This window comes from Rhipicephalus microplus, chromosome 1 (assembly GCF_043290135.1).
Source record: "Rhipicephalus microplus isolate Deutch F79 chromosome 1, USDA_Rmic, whole genome shotgun sequence".
NCBI lineage: Eukaryota > Metazoa > Arthropoda > Arachnida > Ixodida > Ixodidae > Rhipicephalus > Rhipicephalus microplus.
This window is the reverse complement of record NC_134700.1, coordinates 178,536,166-178,555,658: the sequence shown is the minus strand read 5'-3', so window position 1 is coordinate 178,555,658 and position 19,493 is coordinate 178,536,166. Positions and strand designations below refer to the sequence as shown.

The 19,493-nt window shown below is 46.7% G+C and overlaps 1 long non-coding RNA gene across 1 annotated transcript in view; it reads right to left on the bottom strand.

Moving 5' to 3' along the window:
- Positions 1–6,435: 6,435 nt before the first annotated feature.
- LOC142769023 (uncharacterized) overlaps positions 6,436–19,493 on the bottom strand; it is a 58,567-nt gene continuing 45,509 nt past the window's right edge. Inside the window, exon 2 of the long non-coding RNA XR_012885607.1 lies at positions 6,436–6,747. This is a non-coding gene — a long non-coding RNA (uncharacterized LOC142769023). The remainder of the gene's footprint in view (positions 6,748–19,493) is intronic.

Genomic DNA, 19,493 nt, shown 5'->3' with positions numbered 1-19,493 from the left:
TTTTAGTTGTAGAAGGAACAGGAATGGTTTAGAGAGCATTGAAATATTTTGAAGCTTTCAGTTCGTGAACTAAACAGTACAATACTTCCCAATAAAAATTGGAAAATCACTATGGAAATCGGCGTCATGCGAAGCGTGTAGAGGAATGACTGCGGAGAAATTTCTTTATTCAGTGAAGGGTTACAAGATGACGCTGAAGATATGAAAATGTACTTACAGACATATGTCGAACAGTCACATATGTATTATATAACCACTTGTTTAGAGACACGTAACGATGCCAACATCAAGAGCGGTATTACCAATACCAAAAGTGGTACTTTGATATGAAGTGCCTGTGCTAGCGAGGAAGGTAGCACTGGATAGTGCTATGCTAAAAAACTCCATTACACGGCGCTTAACTACAATTTACGGTAACCCGACGCGATGAATTTATCAAGGAAGTACATGTAACATGTGTAAACAATTACATGGAGAATTGGAACCACAATTCACATTTCGCTAAAATTACACCTGCATACGGTACTTTTCTAGGCCAGTTCTGAAACCTGGCGTGAAGCTGTAGTAGAAAACTTCATTTCCACGCAAATAATTGGGTTGAATTTCTGCTGGGACCCTGATACTTACTCTTTTTGCTTATCGGGTAAACACGATTGATGCCATTTTTTTTTCTTATCGCTCTGGCACTTAAATTACCAATGTGTGTTCTTGTCGTTGCTGGGTAGACATAAACTGCCAATCACCTATGGCGAATTTTCGCATACCATATCCCTTGCTGTACGTGTATGTGCCGTACTTCTGGAGGAAATGGTTTGACGACATACGCGACAAAATTTTTTATATTATTCATGTCATCACACGACAGTCACATTCATCTAAAGCTGTTACCCTCTTATGCCAATTAGCCCCGACGCGGTGGTCTAGTGGCTAAGGTACTCGGCTGCTGACCCGCAGGTGATGGGTTTGAATCTCGGCTGCGGCGGCCGCATTTCCGATGGAGGCGGAAGTGTTGTAGGCCCGTGTGCTCAGATTTGGGTGCACATTAATGGACCCCAGGTGGTCGAATTGCCGGAGCCCTCCACTATGGCGTTTCTCATTATCATATGGTGGTTTTGGGACGTTAAATTCCACATATAAATCAATCAATCAATCAATAAATTAATCAATCTTATTCCAATTATGGTCTTCACCTAGTTATGGAGGTCAAGACGACAGCATCCAGACGTAGGTGGCTAAATAAATTCATAGATACGTAGATAGAAACGTGCAAAGTGCCTTCAATTCCCCAAAACGTGCTTCGCATTTAAACTGAAGGGGTATGGAGACGCTGTCCTAGATCCAGCGCACAAATAATGCATGCAAATCACATGGGAACTGAGCAGTTTAGAGAGGAATTCGTACCATGAAATCGTGCGTTTCGCATGAGCACCGTAGAAGCCACGCAATGCGTCGCAAATCTGTTAACATTCTGGCAATGTTATTTTTTAGGGAAGTTGACTTAGTACATTTTATTTCTTGGTGAGCTTGAAAAGGAAAGACACAGTTAGCCGCAACTAAAGCATAAAATAAAGCCTTTTATTGTTTTCTTATATCGATTCTGTGTGTCCTTTAGTGTGGCGTTGTTTGTCAAGTGTGTCCAAAAATACTGCACATAGTCACTTAAGGTTCTTCAAGATTGATAACATTGCTTCAAAGCAATCGACAGTGTCTACTTTTTAAACGCAATAGCATTAAAGAGCTCGTTTCGCACAAATTCTTGCCTCGGCTTTATTGCTGCAGTGAGTATCGGTGTCTGTGCCGGCGTCGGCATTGTTGGTTTTCAACAAAAATTGCCTTGTTCGTGCCCGAAAAATTGCGAAACCTGCAAATAAAATGAACAATAAAAGCTTCTGGGTCCGATGGACAATCGAATTCAGGTCGTTTGCGTTGCAAGGAGGTTTTTTTTTCACAGAGCCACCGTATTGTTGAAACTTCTTTGGAAATAAACGCTATAAGAATGTCAAGTAGTGGAAGTCTCCTTAAGAATCATATATATTGTCTGACAGAAGCGTGGAATCGCTCAAGGCGTCAAATGATGTGAATTGAGCAACAAGTTGTTCTTTTGAATGTCGACCAATTAGGATGCTCTCAGACATATTTGACTGTCGTCACCAGCCACACCATCAACAAATTGAACGATTGGGTTGGATAGAGTTTTCCATAAATACACCGGAAGGAGGTCTGGAGCTAGTGTCTATGGGAGCTGCAACGCATGGCACTTCAGTGAGCATCAGAATGATGGGCAGTATTCGGATTTGTCTAGTCTCCATACTTTCGGCTCCATTTGGCTTCGCCTGACTTGGAGTTGCTTTGTTAAGAAACAAAAATCAGCAAATGTTCAGCAGTTGTTTTTCACTAACTCAACCTTTTGGGCTTACCATTTCAAATTTGCCCATCAAGTTCACAACCATCCGTTCTATCATTCGAACCAAAACCAAAACCCAAGTGCGTTTGAGGATTGCAAGCACGAAGACTAGGAAAATTCGTGTACTACCTATAATTGCCTTGGTCGATGAACGATCGCAGCGCCAGAGGGCTTTCTAGTTCATTTTAGAAAACCCGATGTTGTGTAGGTTCGCGTGTTGCCCTATGTAGGCGTAGTGGGCCCTTCACTGGTGCGCAAAAGGAACAATTAGGACATAGTTGGCACTAAATAATCTGTTCACAAAAAGCATTCAGGGATACTCTGAAACAGTCAATGTTATGCGTACAGTTATTAGTTTCCTTACGGCACAGTCGAAGCATGCACAGAGAACTGAAGCAGACTGGCAGTTCACAAGCAGTTGCGCACCATACTCGATTACGCTATCGCGATCTAATTTTGAAGGCGAAGTTCCAGCATCTTACAATTTTTTTCGGTGCTGGCCGCTTCCAGATAGGACGTGTATCTATGTAAGTGGAACGTGTTTTTCGGGCTGCACCTTCAGTATCCGTTAATGTTATGCTGAGGAAGCACCTTACAGTTATTTTTGAGCCTCGCCACCATCGTGCGTGCAAGGAAGCTCCTGAGGCTTGACCAATTCCTTGCCGTATTATTATACCACAGACCTATTTTACTAGTGTAAAATGGTGTACAATAAGCTCAAGTAGCAGCCTTTCTAGTAACCGCTGCGCGAAGCGTTGGTTTACAGTTGCGTCAAGACGAATTCCTTAGAAACGTGAGGGGCGTTGTGTTCTTCTTTTGTGATAAAAGGAAGGGGTATATCAGCATAACAGAAACGGCTGCAAGAACGGCGCCATCTTTAAGCCACAAGCTTTGGGTAGTATGCGCCTAAAAGCCTACGGAGTGTGCGTACGCAATGTATGCTTCCACGAAGCCGGCTAACGAGAGCCGCTCGTTTCCGGGAAATCCGCTTTTTGCCCTCTATTCCTTCACCACCGGAATCGTCTCTATCTGGCTCGCTGAGTCGGGCTGCCTTCCGGGACTGCGTTAACGTGGCGACGAGAACGGATTGGTGCCTATTAGGAAGCCTAAGCCACGAGATAGGACTGACGACACCTAAGTTGCGCCGAGCTCTTGAGCTCAAGGTCACGAAGAGGACTCATATGCTCACTCTATGTACGACTGCCTCTGACGCTTTTGTATCAGTCTTTCGGGGCCCTGTTCTTCTGCAGCATTATTCCAACACGAGCTTCAGTTATACTGCACCATGTGCTTCTGCTTTTTTGATGTACACATTTTTCCATCGAAGCTGCCTTAGCTACTGTGCGCTATCGTCCTTGGCATCGTAGCAATATCAGTGGTAGGAGTAGTACTAATACTACTAGTAGTAGTATAAGTGAATGGTGAATAATGACTGGTGAATATAATAATAATTGTTTGGTGTCAACGTCCCGAAACCAGCATATATATATATATATATATATATATATATATATATATATATGAGGGACACTGTAGTGTAGGGATCCGGAACTTTTGACCACCATCTAAACACACGAGCCTCTAACATTTTTGCCTTCATCGAAAAAGGTGGCTGCTGCGGCCTGGATTCGATCTCACGACCTGCGGGACAGCAGTCGAGCAAAGCAACTACTAGACCACATGGCGGGTTAACGGTTTAGAAATTAATATGTGCAATTCGTGCAGTGTCCCTATTCTTTGTTTTTTTTTGAAACTTGACCTAGATATCATGTTTCTTTGCTGATGCGTTTATTTCTTCATAATTTTTACTACACTCCTGCCTTCCACCTAACAATGGCCTGTCAGTGTAGTGACATTCAATAATTTACTTGTTTATTCGCAGCATTTGGTTTATTAAACCTTTGAAACAATAATTTTGTTATTTTTGAACAGAATCAAACAGATCTTCCTCGCTGCACAAAATTAGAAAACCGTTGGTTCGTTCTTTGTCTATTTTATTCCAAGTTCGTCGATTTGTATTCATATATAGATTACAGTTGCGTCACCTAACCATTACCCTTATAATAATGCCGCGTGTGAGGCATGAGTGCATAATGTATAAGCGCGACACTTTTAAAAAAAGAACCACGACCGATAAACAAAATTTTCAGATATTTTATTTTTTTGTTTACCTTGAGTAGTACCATTACCTCTGTGCTAATTTGGGTCTGTACAGATGTATAATTATGTGTTCTTCTCAAAAAGTAACTATTCAAGTTTTAATTTGGGTCAGTCAAGACTTGTGATTATGTGCTCTTATCAAAAGGGAGTTATTTGAGTTTCATTGAGTATTTTTACTCTAGCTAAGGCAACAAGAACCACTGCAAAACATAAGCCCGTATTCACGAATGCTCCCTGATTCGAAACTCGATCACAAGGGATCACTGAGGACTGAGTCGGGTTGGTATTTCTGCAACGCAAAGAGTCTTTAAGGTCTCTTGAGGTCAAGTTTTGAGTCGAGGAGCGTTTGTGAATACGGGCCATAGAGAGCATAATCAAACGCTCACCATCTGATTGCCGCTTTGAGTTATGCACTAAGTGTATCGTTTGCTCCTTCGTGCTCTTTGTATACTTTTAAGTTTCTCCTTACCCATATTTCAGTGCTGAATATCAAACCGGATATTTATCGTCTGCTTTACATGCCTGTCTTCCGCGTGACGTTTATTTATCTCTTTATCTTTCTCTCTCTCTCTCTCTTAAAAGTGGTGCGTTCAGGGTGCCCTTATTTCGCCTTGTACAAGCAGCAGTTAGAATAGTATTGACCAATTGCTAGAGTTTCCATAGTTCGAACCTTCATAGTTTTGAAAATAAGCCACACGTACATCAGTTTACACGAACAACAAAGCAGAGATTGTGTTCTTTGAACGATACGTGCTAGCAGGTGACGTGCTGCTTGAGGTAACTGTCTGGTATTGGTCGTCATGGCGGGGAACTACTGTACCTTTGTTATAAAAACATGTGTTTTGAATAAGTTGTTTCAGTTGTTAGTAGCGCGTCATCCTGTAATTTTTAGTTTTTCAATCGGGGTGGTCTTGTCACACCTTAAGTGATGTATTCCTAAATATTACCCATAAAGAGTGACGGGCAGAGTGGCCGATTGGTGACGAAGTGTCTTCTCTCTTTACTAAATATCTACTTCAGAAAAAAATGCAACTTAATTCATGAGTAGATACATAGTATTTCCATGCAACCCGTTTAAACTACACATCTTCAGCTGCCTCCATCATTTTAATGGTGCTGCCGATAAGCAATATGGAGAGCAATGCGGAAAGCAATGCGAATTGCACAGCATGCAATGTGAGGATGCTAGGGACAGCAGCGAAAAAAGAAATGAGATAAACGCGTCAGTGGTACGGTCAGAAACAGTGAACTTCCTACCAAAGTAAAAAAAAACAGAGAGAATTTAGGACAGCAACGAAAACGGTTTTCTCGTGGGCAAAACGGGCATTCGCTCACAGCTTTGAGAGTGCACTATGCAGCGTATGTAGCTTACGTGGGCGGCTCCAGGGATTCGCTGCTAAAATATCGCTTGATGCTATTTTTGCCGCGCTTTATTCATTGCCGACTGTGTGCCACCAAATCCTCAAGCGAAAATGAAAGCTTCATTACGTCGTTTTGGGTAAAGCCCTTGTGCAGGCACTCTAGCAAGGCAAGATATGCAGGATGAGGACATAGCAGAAAACAATCCCATCGTGTTAGCAGTGGTTGCCTTTTGTTTTCTACTTTCTGCTCATTGTCTGTGTGCATGTATTTTTGCATGATACTTATTACAAGGGAGCTTGCTTGTGCTTTCAAGCAATGAGGACCTTCAGGGAGGTAGCAAGATTCAATGCTGGCGCATATGCGTAAAGGAAATTATTGCTCACACTTGCCCTCGCGCTGATAGTTGAAGGAAGTCCAAGCTTTGACAGGTCAATGGTATAGTGAGACGATACCCGAATCACTCTATGCGGCGACAAGCTGCACCAGTGGCCATGATGGCAACGGTCGTGTTTGTTTTCTGGTTTATTTCTTTGTTGTGCAAGACAAAAGCGAAAACTATTAAGAAAGTTTGGCATAAGCAGATCTGCCTTTTGCAGATTCACAGTAGCTGTAACGAAGAATAAGCAATAGTAGGGACTGTTTGCGGTACCACCTGCAAACGGGTGAGTGGTCGGTAGTTTAACACATTTCTTCCTCTGGTTTGCCATGATATATGAAGCAGGAAACCGAGGTAGTGCCACGCCATAGAAAGGGAAGAAGTACATCACTGTTTCCTTGGTGGGCGCGCAAAGCGTCATGCGGCAAACAGCGCTCACCCAGGCCTGTAAAGAGTAACAAACAAATAAAGCGTAAAAATGCGCTATAGTCTTGCGTAGTTGTACAACGAGACCTTGGAAGGCTTTGGTGTCTAAATTTATTTCGGTTGTTTCAACTGTCGTAACACAATAAACGGCAACTATTTACATGCTTTGAACGAAGAACTACAGGAAGATTACTTAATTTTTAAGTACCCTATCTGCTTATAATAAAAACGCCTGTTGATCCCATTAATTCTTGGAGTCTACATCATGCAAGGTAGTAGGCAAGTAGTTCCCGATATAGCGTATTTTTATCGCTTTAAGCGTAGCGTTGGCAGTTCTACCGGCTACTTTGGACATTTTAAGAAGTTATGTGTATCTCGTTGGCAGGACTACGAAAGAGATTCTTTTTGGAGGAGGAATAACCTCTTGCTGAAGGGCCATAAATGTGCCTTTTTGCGGAGGCAGCTATTCGTAGGTGTAAGAAGACCATAGCATCCTTGTTTTCTCCGCCATCTTGGCTACGGGAGTGATCGTGGGCTTCCAGGAGCGCCGACTTTAGTGACGCCCAAATGCATCTTATCGCCGAACGTAGCGTCGGTACGTAGCTTAAAGCACAGATGTTGGCTTTATCAAAATGAATGACATGTTACTGTGCGATTCTGTGCAAATCTTCTGGGGTATTCCTCCGGGTCAGGCAATGAGTAAGTTATAGGAGTTAATATGTAATGTTCCTTACATAGTTACAAAAGCTGAGAGCGAACGCTGCAACCACGGTTCACGGTGCCGATATACATTGCGTATTTTATTGCGACAGCACGTCATAGAAGCGCGCGCACACACACACACACACACACACACACACACACACACACACACACACACGCACACACACACACGCACACACACACAAACAATCACACACACACACACATACACACACATACGCACACACACAAAAACAATCACACACACACACACACACACACACACACACACACATATATATATATATATATATATATATATATATATATATATATATATATATATATATATAATGCCACGTTCCCTTTCCCAAGTTTTTGTTATCGTCCCAAAACACCACACGATTCTCAGCGCAAACCGCGCCTGCAGTTTTCGAGATGGTTCCGGACTGTAGTAGATCATTTCGATAAGATCACGCCCACTGTGCGAACGGTACAGATTGTTCTGGAACCTACGCCACCGCCAGCGATAACGCTAGAACATTCGATGGCAAGAGTATAAATGCCGACGCGCTTCGCCGCTTGTCAGTTGTTGATCGAAGGCCGACGCTGCGTTCGCCGCTATCAGTCCGAGACTGCTATCTGTGCAAGACTGCTGCTGTAATTAGACTTTCCCTTTACCGGGCACAGGTTCGCTCAAATAAACAGTTAAATCGCAACACGAAGTTTTCTGTCTTTGGCCACGTCACGACCCCGTGACAATATATATATATATATATATATATATATATATATATATATATATATATATATATATGTGTGTGTGTGTGTTTGTGTGTTTGTGTGTGTGTGTGTGTGTTTTTACTGCATATGAGAAGGACGTATACCCACTACCACCTTTTGATGATGCTATAGACTGTCTTTCATCACCCTCCTACTTTTAGTCTGTTGATTGCAAGTCAGCGTATTGGCGAATTCCAATGCATGAGGAAGACTAAGAGAAAACGGAATTTGTTACACAAGATGGACTTTCTGAATTTATTGTGATACCATTTGGACTATGCAATGCGCCTGGAACTTTTGAGCGCTTCATGGACAACATTCTGCATGGTTTGAAGTGGGAAGTACGCATGTGTTATCTGGATGATGTTGTGATTTTTGGGCTCACTTCCTGTGAGCACAATACCTGCTTCGACCTCGTGCTAAACTGACTAAGCAAAGCACGCTTGGTGCTCAACTCAAAGAAATGTCGTTTCGGAGAGCGCCAAACAATCGCCGTTGGACACTTGGTGAACAAAGAAGGCATATGGCTGGATCCCGCGAAGGCGGCTGCAGTGGAGGCGTTCAAGCAACCTCACTCAGCAAAAGAACTACGCAGCTTTTGGGGCCTCTGCTCATACTTCCGTCAATACATCCCTGGATTTGCCAATATTGCGCACCCACTCACGTGCCTGCTTCAGAAAGGCATGCCATTTGACTGAACTCCGAGATGTGCGTCCGCTTTCTCTGAGTTGAAGTTGCTTTTGACATCCCATCCGATTCTTCGACACTTCGATCCTCTGGCTCCCACAGAACTTTACACAGACGCTAGCGGTGTCGGTGCTGGCGCCATGTTGGTTCAACGCTTAGATAGCAAAGAACAGGTTGTTGCGTATGCAAGTCGCTCGCTAAGCAAGTCTTAGTGTAAGTACACCATCACAGAGCAAGAATGCCTCGCAGTAGTCTTCGCAGTGCAGTGCTTCCGGTCCTACCTGTACGGACGCCCCTTTACCATCGTGGCAGATCATCATTCGCGCTGCTGGTTGGTCAATCTGCGTGACCCATCTGGTCGACTAGCGCGTTGGCCACTCTGTCTGCAGGAATACGGCTTTACGGTTTCCTATAAAAGTGGTCGTCGTCACGCTGATTCAGATTGTCTTTCGCGACTACCGCTTCTATCAACAGACTGTGACGCGGGCAAATTCGACACCTACATCACGCCATTGAACCTGCCATTCCCTGACACCAATGCCTTTAATATTAGGCAGCAAAGAGACCGCACCATACAGGAGATGCTTCCTACCGAGACTGTCTCTTTCCTACCGAGACTGTCTCACTTCTGCATGCGCGATGGGCTTGTGTACAAAAAGAACTATGCTACGACCAGCTAACAATATTTTCTCGTGGTTCCGAAGAGTCTTCGCGTTTCTGTCTTGCAGGCTATGCATGATGACGCAACGTCCGGCCATCTAGGCACAGCGAAAACTCTTTGCCGGCTTCAAGAAACATTTTTCTGGCCGAAAATGCGCCAGACGACGGAACACTACGTCTCTAGTTGCAACGAGTGCCAACGCCGCAAGCGCCCTAACAGTGCTCCTTAAGGGCGACTACATCCTATTCCACCCCCTAGAACTCCATTCGATCAAGCAAGTTGGGGTTGACCTTCTGAAGCCCTTTCCGAGGTCTTCTAATGGCGGTCGCTGGATAGTCGTATGCACCGACCACTTAACACGGTACCGCGAGACAGCTGCTATACCATCGGCAGCTGCAGCTGACGTGTGTTTATTCATGCTGCGTTTTGTGGTTCAACGACATGGACCTCCTAAAATTGTTATCAGTGATGGCGGGCGACAATTCACTGCAGGCATGGTGGAAGAGATGCTTCGTCTATGCGCTTCAAGCTTTCGGCACTCTACGCCATATCATCTCCAAACGAACGGCCTGACGGAACAAACTAACAGGACACTCGCGAACATGCTATTTATGTATGTTGCAGCAGATCACAAGAACTAGGACGGCGTGCTACTTTTCATCACTTATGCATTTAACACCGCAAAGCATGAAACTATTAGCTATAGTCCGTTCTTTTTTTCAGTATGCTCGGCCACCTCGTCATACCCTGGATACCGTCTTCCTGTTTTTGGACCACCAAGATTCCGGTATATCCGATATCGTCTGCCGTGCAGAACAAGCCCGACGTCTTGATTACCTGCACACCCTCGCTTCGCAAGATAACTGGAAGACACGTTTTGACCGTCAATGCAGACACGTGACGTATAATCGCGGAGACCTCGTGTTGCTGTGGGCGCCTAATAGAAAACGTGGGTTGTGTGAAAAACTGCCGGTGCAATGTTCGGGAACTTATGCTGTTCTAGACCGTATATGTGATTTAACTTACCGCGTAGCACGTCTTCATTCAAATGGCCGACGGTCTGCAAAGACTGAACTTGTAAATATAGCACGTTTGAAGCGCTATATTCCCAGAGAGACTCTTTAGCTGGCCCGGTGTGCTTCGTCTGCGTGGTGGGAAATGTTACTGCATATGTGATTTGGGTATAAACCACTGGGTAGTGGGAAACAAGCAGATAGAGGACGTTCGGCTAGCGAGATAGGCCTCCGGTGCACCACACCTTCAAGTCTACCGGTATGTTACAGCGTAAACACATTTATAAACGTAACAATATATATATATATATATATATATATATATATATATATATATATATATATATATATATATATATATATATATAATGACATCTAACAGACAGTAATGCCAAGGAATGTACAGGGGAAGTTATTTGAACGAATGAAATGTAAATAAGAAGAAAGAAAAGTGGATGAAAAAATAACCAGCCGTGAGCAGGAATTGAACCTACGACCTTCGAAGAACGCGCAACGCGTTATTCGAAGGTCGTAGGTTCGATTCCTGCTCACGGCTGGTTTTTTTCATCCACTTTTCTTTCTTCTTATTTACATTTCATTTGTTCAAATAACTTCCCCTGTACATTCCTTGGCATTACTGTCTGTTAGATCTCATTAATATTGTGTTAAAACACGGAAAAACGAGCCCTTAAGTATACACTTCTTTCCCTTATATATATATATATATATATATATATATATATATATATATATATATATATATATATATATATATATATATATACTGTAAGGCAACGTTTTGGCTGCAAGACACTACTTTTACTTGCCGAGCCTCTGCCCTACAACACAAGTCAGACTGATGATGATGAGTATGTACATATGATAAATGACGCGTATGAATAATGCTCACACTTATTTTCCCCACGCGTGAGTGGCGAGCCTGGACGCGTCTTAGACAGAAACGGAACGTCGAACGAATGGCTTCAGACGTGATACGCGGACAATCTCCGAACCACGACAGCGACGATCCGAAGAAAGGTCGGTGGGAGTGACACGATAGTTCACTGGGGACGTTTGTTCATTGATTGTATAGGGCCCAATGAAGCGTGAATGAAACGTGTGACACAATCCTGGAGTACGAATGGGCGTCCAAAGCAACACTTCATCCCCCGGACTGAAGGAGACGCCGCGATGAGAGCTGTCATAGCGTTGTTTGCGGTCTTGCTGATTGGCTTCGGTATTAAGGCGAGCCCATTGCCGACATTCTTCGAGCCTTGTGATGAACTGCTCTGATACGGTTGCCGAGGCGTCGGTTGGCACATTTAGGAAAGAGACGTGGATGGTGAATGTCGGTGAACGACCGTACACGAGGTAGAAAGGTGAGTAGCCAGTAGTTCTTTGAACAGCGGTGTTATGGGCAAACGTCACAAAAGGCCAAATGGTATCCCAGTTGTCGTGGTTTGGTGCGATGTACATCGACAGCATATCTGTTAGTGTCCGATGAAATCTCTCTGTCAGCCCATTAGTTTGGGGGTGGTAGGCTGACGTCGTCTTATGTACTGTGTCACAGGTTGTGAGCAGGGTTTCGTATATGGTGGACAGGAACGTCTTGCCGCGATCACTCAGGAGAACGCGAGGTGCACCGTGACGCAATACAATGGCGTTGAAAAAGAACTCTGCGACGTCTGAAGCAGAACTTGTGCGTAGTGCAGCAGTCTCTGCGTACCTTGTCAGGTGGTCGACAGCAGTCACAATCCAACGATTACCTGCTGGGGTGATGGGGAGAGGTCCGAGTAGGTCTATGCCAACAATGGCAAAAGGAGTCTCGGGACACGGGATAGGTTGTAGAAGGCCAGCAGGAGACGAAGTTGGTCGCTTCCGCCGTTGACACAGATGGCAAGATGCAACGTACTTGGCCACAAAGGTAGAGATGCCCGGCCAGAAGAAACGGTTTCTGATGCGGCTTTGCGTTTTGTGAAATCCCAAGTGGCCTGCACATGGGTCGTCATGAAAGGCTTCGAGGACTTGATGACGTAGAGAACGCGGAAGTACTGGAACCCAGCGGTGTCCATCAGTAGTGTAAACGTAACGATGGAGCACATTGTTATCGAGCTTAAACTGCCGTAGTTGTCGGCGCAATCGAGCATTAGGGGTAGGTGATATGCCATTTAGGCGTTGGATAATGCGATTGCAATATGGATCATCACGCTGGCGTGTGGCGAACTCGGTGTAGCGATTTGAAGCCGGCGTTTCGATAACCGCAAAGTGTGATAATGTGAGGGGTGACGCAGTGCCTTGCCCACCAGACGAGCAATCAGCTGACGTACTTGATGATGACAGTGGAAGGGGGCAGCGACAGAGAGCATCTGCATCTTGGTGTCTTTTGCCAGACTCATAGATGACGTCAAAATCATACTCTTGCGGGTGGAGCACCCAACGACCGAGGCGACCAGACAAGTTTCTCAGTGTCGATAGCCAGCACAAGGCGCGGTGGTCTGTAATCGCTGTGAATTGGCGTCCGTAAAGATACGGTCGAAATTTTTGTAGGACCCAAACGACAGCGAGGCACTCCTGCTCAGTTATGGAGTAGTTCTGTTCAGCAGCCGTAAGAGCACGACTAGCATACGCTATAACTCTTTTTCCGTGAAGTGGCATCCCGCTGTAGAAGAACTGCACCAATGCCATGGCCGCTCGCGTCGGTGTGCAGACATGTAGGTGCGTTCTCGTCGAAATGGCACAGAACAGGTCAGACGTTAAAGCATTCTTCAGGGCTTGAAAGGCACGCTCGCAGTCGTCATTCCAAGCGAAAGTTGATCCGGATGTCAGCAGCTTGTGCAGTGGCGACGCGATGGCAGCAAAATGACTAATGAAGCGGCGAAAGTAGGATGCCAGGCCCAGGAAACTTCGTAGGTGTTTCTAATTTTCTGGCCGAGGGAAGCGTATCACGGCAGCAAGCTTGTCAGGATCCGGACGAACGCCCTCTTTGCTGACAAGGTGGCCCAACACCTTGATGTTCTTGTTGGCGAAATGGCATTTTTTTGTGTTCAGCTGAAGTCCAGCACTGGAAATACACGTCAAAACTTTGCCCAAACGATCAAGATGCTGATGAAAAGAAGAGGAGAAAATGACGATGTCATCTAGATAAAAGTGAAATGTTTTCCAATTTAGGCCGCGTAGAACTGTGTCCATCATACGTTCAAACGTGGCAGGAGCGTTACATAAACCGAATGGCATGACGTTAAATTTGTACAGCCCGTGTGGTGTTGCAAAGGCAGTTTTTTTCTTTGTCCGCTTCGTGCATAGGTATTTGCCAATAACCAGACCGTAAATCGAGGCTGGAGAAAAATTCAGCGCCTTGCAGAGGGTCAAGTGCGTCGTCGACTCGTGGCATCGGGTAGACGTCTTTGCGCGTGATCTTATTAAGTGCTCGATATTCGACGCAGAATCGCACCGAACCATCCTTCTTTCAAACTAGCACCACAGGTGATGACCACGAGCTGGATGAAGGCCGGACAACATCTCGTTTAAGATAATCAGCAACGTTGTCCTCGATGATTTTCCGCTCGGCGGACGACACTCGATATGGGCGGCGGCGTACGATTGTATTGCCTTCAGTTTCAGTTCGATGCATGGCGACAGAAGTGCGACCCAGAAGCTTGGAATATACTTCAAGTGAAGCGCTGTGTTCTTGAAGCACACCCAAACGTTCTTGCTTTTGCGCTGACGTGAGATCGGGATTTATTGTGGCTTTTAAAGCAGCCCTTGTAGCCTGGTCATCAGTACTCGTAGAGAAAGATGGCGAGTCTCCGTAAAGGGGCACCAGAGAAAGTGGTCTGGTATCTGTGAAGCAAACCACGCTGGTGCCCTGGGGCAGCGCAACAGGAAATGAAGTGGGGTCAACTGCCGTAACTAATGCTCTGCCATCACGAAATCGCACCAGGCTAGGAGCGATGGTAGGTCCACCAGAGATGTACCGTCCACACGGGGCTAGGAACACATCACAAGTATCGATCTTATCTGATGTCAGAGTCAGAATATGCTCATTACCTGGAGGAATAAAACAGTCATCAGCGGTGACGAAACGCTGGCTATGGGCATAGTTATCAGACGAAAGCGCAGTATCGGACATGTGAATGACCCTCTGATGGCAAGATATCACGGCTGAAGCTGAGGAGAGATAGTCCCATCCTGAAATGAGCGCATTGGTACACGATGAGAGAACAAGGAACTGTATATAGCGAAGGATGCCCTCAATAAAAACTCGTACCGTGGAAACACCAGAAGGCTGCACAAAAACCGCAATAGCACAGCGAAGGGGAGGTCCGCCATACGGTGTCTTCACTTTACGCAAACGGGAACACAAATCCACACTAATAACTGAGAGCGATGCACCTGTGTCCACCAAGGTCCATATACCCTCAACACACACTGAAAGTACATTTGAGGAGCGTTCCGGAAGAGTTCGATGCAGTCTGCTAAATGCAGCTTTCCCTGCTGAAGTTGCACTGTTTAGATTTCCGGGCGATGACCAGACGATGTGATAGCCGGATGAAGTGGTGACGAGGAACGGCGCATAGGTGACGGGGAGCGACAGCGCGAGGAGCGGAAGGTACTGGCTGCATCGAAGTGCTGTGGAGAGGGTGAGCGGCGTCGGCAAAGTTGGTATGGGTGACGATGTTGTGGAGAGGGGGCAAACTCATCCCTCTCGTAGTCACCATAGCCACGCCTTTCGTCTTGTTGACGTCGACGAGAGAACCGTGTGATGTGGCCGCGTATTCCGCAATAATAGCAAATAGGTCGAGATGGACGCCAGGCTTGAAACGAAGGAGGCGTTGCTCGTTGGGCAAGGACATTCAGTGAAGGCTGCGTAGTTGACCCATACTGCGATGATTGCTGAGGAGGTGACGCTGCAACCACCAGAGCGCACGTCGGCTTCGGAGTGGTATGCAAGCTCGGGACTTGCTCACACGTCGTGAACGCTAGTTCCTCTCTCACAATGTTGCGGAGGCTGCCTGTAGAAAGCGTCATGCGGAGCTCATAAGATGACGAGGTGGCTTGGAGTTGCAGCTCCTCGCGGATCATAGACCGTATCAACGCACGGAGCTCACCGTCATGCGTTGGCCTGATATCTGCTGTTTCAGGTTGCAAACATATAAGTTGAAGGTCATCGAGTCGCTGACACGTACTGGTGATATCGGCGACCGTGGTCGGGTTCCTTGCCACCAGAGCGTTAAATGCGACGGCGCCTATGCCCTTGAGCAAATGGCGAACGCGGTCATGCTCCATCATCGAGCTTTCAACGCGACTGCATAGGGCGAAGACTTCTTCAATGTACGATGTATAGGACTCGCCGGAGTGCTGGACACGTTCACCAAGCTTCCGTTTGGCGATGTCTGCACGTACAGAAGGGTTGGAAAATATCTGACGGAGCTGCTGCGTAAAGGTAGGCCAGTCTGGGAAATCCAGCTGATGGTTGAGAAACCATGTCTTAGCGACACCCGTCAGGTAGAAAGGTACACGGGACAGCTTCACAGAATCATGCCAATAGTTAAGCGCACTCACACGGTCGTACTCATCCAACCAGTCTTCAACGTCTTCACCGCAAAGGCCGGAGAACATCGGGGGATCTTTTTGAGGGGCGGTGACAGTCCAAGAAGGCATGCCCAGGGGTGCAGGCGGGGTGGATGAAGCCGTGTTGTTGTGCTCGTCTTGCGACATGACCGTAGGCTGACTGCGCAGACGGCGACCCGACCAGAGCTCCAGGGATGGTTTGTAGTCGAAGATAACAAAAAAGTGCTGTAAGGAGAGGACCGGGGGTCCGAGAGCACTCTCCACCACTTGTAAGGCAACGTTTTGGCTGCAAGACACATTTTACTTGCCGAGCCTCTGCCCCACAACACAGGTCAGACTGATGATAATGAGTATGTACATATGATAAATGACGCGTATGAATAATGCTCACAATATATATATTGTAACGGGGTTTATTTGCAGCGCAGAACGCGGAAAGCGAAGCAGTCAGCAGCGTCCGGCCAAGCGCAGCAAGCACGAGCTTATGCTGATGGCGATGCCCCTGATGCGCCGAGAAATGCCGCTGAAGCTCCTCTTCTTCACTACAATTGCCCTCCGCACAAAAAGACGCCATCCTTGCGAATTAGAGAGAACAAACGACTAATGGGTGGTAATATGGCTTGAGACGAGAGACGTGGACAGTGTTGCGGCCGCGATAGCGTAGGTCTGTGGATGGGATGATGGGCTCCACGATATAGTTGACGAGTGACGTTTGCTCTACAACACGGTATGGCCCGATGTATTTGGGAAGAAGTTTTGCGGAGCGGCCAGGCGCGGTAGCAGGTGCCCGAAGCCATACCAACGAACCAGGTGGAAAGTTTGGAGCCGAACGGTCCCCAGTCTGGCGGGATTGCTGCTGCCACTGGTCCTCGGTAGAAAACGAGCGAGCAAGCTGGCGGCATTCTTCAGCATGTCGGGCAGCTTCGGACAGAGTTGTACTTTCGGACTCATAAGGTTTATATGGAAGAATAGTGTCTACTGTATTTGAAGGTTCTCGTCCGTACAAAAGAAAGTATGGCGAAATTCCAGTAGTAGCTTGTACGGCGGTATTATACGCGTAGGTGACGAACGGGAGAACTTGGTCCCAATTTGAATGATCAGAGGCGACGTACATCGACAGCATACTGCCAAGAGTACGGTTGAAGCGCTCCGTCATGCCATTAGTCTGAGGGTGGTACGCTGTACTTGTGCGGTGCACGATTCGGCATTCGTTGAGTAATGCCTTCAAGGCGTCAGAAAGGAAGGCACGGCCTCTGTCACTTAAGAGCTCACGAGGGGCACCATGACGCAAAACGAAACATTGCAACAGAAACGTTCCAACGTCACGGGCTGTGGCAGTCGGCAACGCGGCTGTTTTGGCATAGCGTGTCAGATGGTCTATCGCAACAATAATCCAGCGATTACCAGCTAGAGTTGATGGTAGTGGTCCGTAAATGTCAATGCCGACGCGATCAAAAGGTCGACTAGGACAAGGAAGAGGTTGTGACGAGTAGACTTGCCCGGGAGGTAACTTTTGTCGTTGGCACTGAGCACACGAGCGAATGAATTTCCGCACGTAGTTATACATGCCACGCCAATCAAATCTGAGTCGAAGCCTAGCGTATGTCTTGAAGAGGCCTGCGTGGGCGCACTGTGAGTCCGCGTGAAAAGCTTCGCAGATAGCAGCTCGAATATGGCGGGGTATCACAAGGAGACACTTGCGACCGTCAGAAAGGTAGTTGCGTCGATAAAGAAGATCATCCCTTAGGCAAAAGTTGCTAGCCTGGCGGCGGAGAGCGCGAGACGGCGAAGGAGTTAGAGGATCAGAAAGAATGCTTATGAGGCCACTGATCCAGGGATCCTTTCGTTGTTCCACCGTCATGTTGCGCAAGGCAGATGACGCAAGTGCAGGCTCGAGGGAAGAGAGGCAAACGCCTTCATCCGATATAGGTGAGCGAGAAAGGGCGTCGGCGTCCGTGTGCTTACGACCAGATCTGTAAATAACGCGGATGTCGTATTCCTGAAGTTTGAGTGCCCAGCGAGCAAGTCGTCCGGAAGGGTCTTTAAGTGTGGATAGCCAACAAAGGGCGTGGTGGTCAGTGACGACGTCGAATGCGTGACCATACAGGTAGGGGCGAAATTTTCCAAGGGCCCAAATAATAGCTAAACACTCTTTCTCGGTCACGGAGTAGTTAGCCTCGGCTTTCGTTAAAGTTTGGCTTGCGTAGGCGACGACATATTTATCGAACCCTGCCTTTCGTTGCGCGAGCACAGCGCCAAGTCCAACACCGCTGGCATCAGTATGAACCTCCGTGGGAGCGGCAGGATCGTAGTGGCGGAGGATGGGTAGTGAAGTCAGCTGGTGGCGTAATTTGGTGAATGCATCGTCGCATGCTAGTGACCAGGTGGAAAGGTCCTTGTCGCCGCTAAGAAGGTCCGTAAGGGGCGCACATACAGAAGCAAAATTTCTAATAAAGCGTCGGAAGTATGACGACAAGTCGACAAAACTTCTAAGTTCCTTCAAGTTCTTTGGCTTCGGAAAATCGGCGACTGCTCGAAGCTTGGCGGGGTCAGGAAGTATGCCGTCCCGCGATACGACGTGGCCAAGATTGGTGAGCTGCCGGGCACCAAAACGACACTTCTTGAGGTTGAGTTGAAGGCCGGCGTCGGTGAGACGTGTGAGGACGTGCTCGAGACGATCTAAATGGGTGTCAAAATCGGTGGAAAAGACAACTACGTCATCGAGGTAGCATAAACATGTGTTCCACTTGAGGCCTCGTAAAATAGTGTCCATCATTCTTTCAAAAATGGCTGGAGCGTTACAAAGGCCGAAAGGCATAACGGTAAACTCGTATAACCCATCAGGTGTGACAAATGCTGTTTTCGGTTGGTCAGATGCTTCCATAGGAACTTGCCAGTATCCAGACCGTAAATCCAGCGAAGAGAAGTATTCTGCTTTCTGCAAACAGTCAAGGGCGTCGTCTATTCGCGGTAACGGGTAAACGTCCTTGCGGGTGATCTTGTTTAAACGTCGTTAGTCCGCACAGAAACGAATGGAGCCGTCCTTCCTCTTAACAAGAACGACCGGTGACGCCCACGGACTGTTAGAAGGCTGTAAAATACCCCGCTTGAGCATGTCAGCAACCTGGTCGTCAATAACATGGCGCTCCGACGCTGAGACTCAATAGGGGCGCTGCCGTAGAGGCGTATGGCTTCCTGTGTCAATCTTGTGAGATATGTTCGATGTGCGACTGAGGCCAGAAGCGTGGCTGTCAAAAGAAGTACGAAACTTTTGCAGCAGGTTCACTAACTGGCTTCGTTCTGAAGAAGACGTTGCGACATCGATGGAGTGGTGGAAAGCGTCAAGGA